Source organism: Penaeus monodon, chromosome 10, assembly GCF_015228065.2.
Source record: "Penaeus monodon isolate SGIC_2016 chromosome 10, NSTDA_Pmon_1, whole genome shotgun sequence".
In the NCBI taxonomy this organism is placed as follows: domain Eukaryota; kingdom Metazoa; phylum Arthropoda; class Malacostraca; order Decapoda; family Penaeidae; genus Penaeus; species Penaeus monodon.
The window spans coordinates 42,717,935-42,724,975 of record NC_051395.1 but is presented as its reverse complement, the minus strand read 5'-3'; positions in this window follow the sequence as shown (position 1 = coordinate 42,724,975).

Below are 7,041 nucleotides of genomic sequence, written 5' to 3'. Positions count from 1 at the left end.
AGATAAATAAAATGATGTTATTCGTGTTTTTTGCATATATTTCGAGCATTTTTCTGTCGTTCATGTAGTGTACCTCATGCATGGCAGTAGCTGATATGAGAAGTAAACACTGAGTGAAATAAAACAGTTTTGGTGTTGCCTACAGGAAAAACTATGCAGTACAAAGCAAACGTATTTAAATTGTAGGAAAAAATCCTTAGGCTAATTAATAGTATCCCTAACCCTCGTAATATAAGTCCCTGTGAATAAGTACAGTGTTAAATCATGTTATAATCGTGAACGTCCCCAAGATGTAATGTAATATATTATCCATAAAGGACATAAAATGTTAGCCGTGAGGTGTGAACAAATCCAACGTTCATCCTGGCAGCGTAAAGAAAAAACTTTTCTCCGATTGTTCCGCAAGGCGTTTTTACCATCATTGATAATTCCGTGATTATTCCATACATAAAGTCGAGGAAAAAAGCTAAAGAATGGAAACTGAACGTGTCATGCAAAAAATAGAAGAGAGAACTAGGAGACAAAATCAATATTCTATACTGGACATCTATACCAATCTCATGTGGAAAGTCCTAAAACGTCATTCCTGGAATTAAATCGAAAAACATGTTTAATGCAAACCATGCCACCTGGAAAAAAGTTTATACACAGGTATGTGTAATATATATGTGTGTGTGTGTTAATATATATATATATATATATATATATATAATATATATTTATATACTATACATATATACACCATATATATATATATAAATATACATATATATTAACACATTATACACACATATATATACACATATAAATATATGTAGGTTACAATACATATGTATATGTGTATTATGTTATATATTACATATAAGATATATAACACATAACATTACATATATGTATATGTAAATATATATACCCCCCCATATATACCCATTATTACCATATTATGTGTATATATACATATTTATACACATATGTATATATACATATTATGCAATATGTATCTATACATAATTTATACATATATGTATAGATACAAATATATTGCCTGTGTATGCACCACACACACACACAACACACACACACCACACACACACACACACACACACCCACCACATTACACACACACACCAACACACACACACACACACACACACACACAAACACACATATATATATATATATATATATATATATATATATATATATATATAATATATATAATATTACACACAACATGAATTTCATGGTAATTGGTTTAAAGAGTGTAATTGAGTAATTGTAGTTAGTCTGATTAAGCAGAAGGTTCTATGATGTCTTGAATTATATAGCACTTAAATTTAAGGCATCCTTTATGCATGGTTGGAGAACAGTAATATTTGAAAATATGGCATATCAAATAATTCTCTGGGGTAATAAAGCACAGAGGTGAGGCGCTTAACACCGCATCCTTCGCATATGAATTGGTTACATCTTCTTCTAACTTTTATTTTGAAAATTGAAATTAATATTTATTAGGCGTTCTACGATCAAACATTCCACAACTCGGGCTTCGACGGAGAGAAGGCGCTACTGAGATGTTTCTCCAAGCCAATTCCGTAATGGGGAGTCTGTGAATTCTGCCTCAAGGAATTTTATGGAAGGTCCTTGTAAGACAATTATTAACGCTACAGGGAGAGAAGGAAAAGTGGCGAAGTCAGGACAAAAAAACAACAAGACTTAGTCGTTCCAGCTGGAGCTAAATGAATCATATGAAGAAATACTGGTTCCTTTGTGTTTGGTATGTGTTGAGCCCTTCGCAACATTAGAACCTTCAGAAAAGCAGATCCAGTGCAGTCCTTGTGTAAACTTTCCGGCATATAAATAATGCACAATGATATTTACTTATGTCACCACCCATTGGATAGTACCTTAGTTGATAAAAAGTTTAGTCATCCACTTTCATAAAAAGAGCATTGATGTTCGGGTTCGATCTGCAAACGTAAGTATGTGTAATTGGTTAAAAAGCAGTAAATGCCATTTAATTACTTTACAAGGTCCAAGTAAAAGGTAACATGATGATGTTGATGTTGAGTGAATTGTAAATGGTGCTTTACCTATGCTTCGAAAGAAAAAACTATTGTCAAAATCGAACGCTGTAAAATATATGGCCACAAGGACGTTTTTTCCCCTAAGGGAGGTTGTTAAAACCTTAACCAAATAATAATAATAATAATAATAATAATTAATAATAATAATAATAATAATAATAGTAAGAGTAATAACTGTGATTATGAGATGAGGGGAAAAAAATATATAATGAAATGGATAGTAATGTTTAATGATACAGAAATAACAATACTGATTAAGAAATATTAAGCAAAGATAATGATAATAACAATAACAATAAAAAATAATAGTAATAATAATAATAATGATGATGAAAAAATACATGATAATAATGATATTGATTAAAAAAAAATGATAATAATAATAGTTAAATTATCATAATAATAATGATAATATCAATGACAGTATAGTCATAATACTATGATGATAGTAAAAATTATACAATATTGCTGAAAAAAACAAAACAGCAATAACACTGATAATAATAATGCCAGTAGTGTAGGTGAGTAGTGTAGTAGTAATAATAATAATAATAATAATAGAGATAATTAATTAATAATAATGATAGTAATCATAGCATAGTTATGATAATGATAATAATTAATAGTAGTAAATAATTATAATGATAATAGTAATAATAATAATGATGATAATAAACAATGTGGATAATAATAATAACAGTATATTAGAACAATGGTAAAAAGTAACCGTAATAGTGATAATAACAATAATGATAATAAATTATAGCAACAGCAAAACAATAATTAATAATAATAATGATAATAATATAATGATTTAATAATAATAAACAACAATAAGAAACAATAGTAACCAATGATGATAATATGTAGAATAATTATAATAATGATAATGATAATGGTAATAATAACGATATAATGATAATGATGATAATAACGATAATGATTATAATATAATAATAATGATGATAATAATAGTGACAATCATAACAATAGTTACAATGACAATAATAATAAAAAATGATAAATGATAATGATGATTTAATCATAACAATAATAACAATGTAATAATGTTAATAATAATATGCCTAATAATGATAAAGATAGCCAGTAATATAATGTATAGAGGATGATAAAATGATAATAATATCAAATAATAATAATAATAATAATGATGATAATAGTAATATAATGACAATTATAATTATATCATTATTAATAATGCTGATAATGAGGTATAATATTGATAATAATGAACCAATAAGAATGATAGTAGTGATAATAATAATAAAAAAAGGTATGATAAACAACAACAATAATGATAATAATAAGAATAACAACCAATAATAATTAATGAAGATGATGATGACAATAATATAATGCAATATCAATGAAAATTAGTAACAGGAATGATCGTAAATGATAATGATAGTAAAACAATTCAAATAATAGTAATATACTAATAATAATAACAATAATAATAATAATAATAATAATAATAATAAGAATAGTTATAAAAATAACAATAATGATTTTAAAAATAATGATAATGATAATAACAAAAAATAGAATAGAATGACAGCAATTCATTAATTTTTAAAAAAGATAATTATATAATAGTGAGACTGTTACGACACAATAATAATAGTAATTAGAATTATGATGATAATAAAAATATAAGTAATAAGCTATAATAATGAGATGTAGATGATTAATGATGATAAGAATAAACATAATAATATTAATAATAATAAATATGGCAACTATAAATAATATAATTATTCTCCTTATTAATGACAATGATAATACAAGAATAATCACAGCACGATAGTGAGATGATGATGCTGATGATGATGGCAACTGGAAAAATATTATACCATTTTTAAATAATGATAATGATGAATGAGGATAATAATATTAATAATGATGAGAGGATAATAATAATAATACGATGATGAGGGATATTGATATTGATAATGATAAGGATTAATGATAGTCACTGAAAATAATATAGTTAAACAACCAATAACAGTAACAATAACAAACCATGAATAGCAATAATGCCAAACAACAATAATAACATCAATAATAGAGCAGCAATAACAACAACAATAACAACTATAATAACAACAATAATGACAACAAAATTAACAATAATAACAACAATTAATAACGACAACAACAAACAAACAATAAATAATAACACTGTAACAATGGTGATAATATCATCCTCATTAATAATAAGAATAACAACAACAATAATAATAATAATAATAATAATAATAATATTATTATTATTATTATTATTAATCATTATTATTATTATATTAGACCAAGAGGAAGTGTATTGTAATGATGGTGTTGGTTCGTAACGAGTGACCCGATTTTAACCCCGCCCCTGAAGTGAGCTGAAGCCCCCCTCGTGAGGCAAGAACGGCTTAGGGACGCAAATCGGGGTCCCGTTACTTCCCCTGAACAACTTGATGCAGATTCCTGGGCCTGTAAAATGGTTAGCGGGGCAGTGATCCTGGATCCTACACAGGGTTGGCTTGTACCCTGAACGAGGAAATATAAACTGAAGTCCTTGTGGCTCAGCCTATCATTTAAAAATATGACGAATAAAAGAACTAAAAGATACTGTAATGATAAAAACTGCTAACAGAAAAAAAAATTACGTTACTTTACTAAAATACAGAAAATAAAGAGCAACTTTCGTTAATTACTAAAAAAAAGAAAAAAAAAATATTAATTACTAAACTTAAAAGGGGACTAGAGGTTAAAAAAACGTAGCGGGAAGAGCCGATCCTGAAGGGCCTTCGGTGGAAAACAGTCTATAAATGCACTGAAAACAATGAAATAACAACAAAACCAAAATTATAGAAGACAACGTCCAGCAAATGACCCAGGCAAGTAACGGGAAGTCTGTTCTGAGAAGTTGTTTTGGTGGACGTCTCAGGCTGAAGTAAATCCAGAGGGGGTGACATAAACACAGTTTCAGATAGGATCTCTCTTTATTGTTTCAGCGGTCCCTATTTACACACGGACGTCTTGTGACGGACTGCCTTCATTTCATCATTTTCAGAAATAAACCATAATTAATATGTGGAAAAATTACATAGCTTGTAGAAAAATAAATGAGGAATGATAAAAAAGTAAAAAAGGCTAAGACAAATCTTTAAAACCACTGAAAAATAAAGCTTCTTAAAAATTACTATGTATTGACATAATAAAAGAGAGGGAAAACACGAATAAAAAACATTTACAGGTAAAATCATAACAATCAAAAATTACAATCCGTATGCACGTTGATATATCGAGGAAAAAAAAAACTAAAAGAAGCAGTACAAAAAAAAAACAATATTTATATCAATACTAGAAAACCAATATATAAAAACAATATATATATCAAGGAAAAAATACAAAAAATAAATCTTAATCCTAAAAGACAATTAAAATAACGATCAAAATATTAAAAACACTAAAAAAATAGTACGGGAGGCAACTTTAAGACTGTAAACAATAAAATACATCAACATTAATAAAGAAAGAAAATGAAACAGAAAAACGTGAGAAATGCGACTTAGAAAATGGCGGTTAATAAAAGGGAAGCTTAAATACAAAAGTGAGCAAGGGATTAAAAACGGTTAAAAAGCCAATAATGTACCACGCAGGAGACACCACATCTGGATTCTGTTATGTCTCTCAGGGGCAAAGGTCTGAGGACACCTCCACTGTATAAGTATCCTTGGAATCAACGAAAGGCAACGGCAGCAGCACTCGAATAGGAAGCAGAGACAGGAAGAAATTTTAGCGAGTAAAAGCGAACCGTAAAAACTGAACAAAATCTGCAAAACGAGGTTGGAGGGCATTTAACATGTTCTATCGTGTCAACTGGGGCAATATCTAGTATCAGAAAATAGATACCAAGGACGTAAGGTGATGACAAACTTCTCATGAAGAGCAACACCCTAAAATCTGATGTTGGACAGGCCTCTACATTCCGTAAGGACGGGGGGTAGAGCCTCACCAACCAGAGCTCACTTACAAAAGCAATACCATCGGACTTGTACTTAGACCCCCTCTCTAATGACTGGATGTTAACAAAGTCAGATAACACGAACAATTAAAAAAGAGCGCATTCGGTTGTAAAAGAACGTGAGAAGTATGGACGTGGATTGGAACTTGAAACCAATACTGATGAACAGTTTAAAATGCACCAAACAAGCTAAGGATGCAAAAGTAGACAGCTAATAAAGAAGGCCTTCGCAAAATCAACCGTACCAATAGTGCGATGTAGGACCCTGTTGAAAACACCCCAAAAAATCAGTGGTTACGTGGTGCTGGGATCAAAATCCCGATACAGGAAGGGCTTTATTATGGCTGCCTAGGACCAAGTAATTCTCCAACATTAGTGCAAATTCCCAGTTGTCGTTACTGTGATACGAACAGAAGAAGACAATAACAACCACCTGTCTCTGGCTACCCTGTCCGGCACCATTCAGAATATAAAAACAGAACAATGTCAGAGTAGGCCAATATATTCACTGAAAGCCTATAACATTTCGAACAACTTGTGTGTGCGTTGCGTGTTGTGTGGAGTCTGTTGAGTATACAAAAAATATATATATATATATATAATATATATATATATATATAGCTAATATATATATATATATGTGTGTGTGTGTGGTGTGTGTGTGGGTGGGGTGTGTGTGTGGTGTGTGTGTGTGTGTTATATACATGCACATAAATTCGAAAACTTGTGTCGTGGCGTGCGTAGCGTGTGTGTGTCTGTGTGTATACATAAATTATATATAATATATATATGTATATGTATATATATACATATATATATATATATATATATATATATATATATATTATAGAATATAGATATATCATAGTAATAGATACATGCACTAACATTAACCGTTACCCAAGCAGCACAAGGCCCATA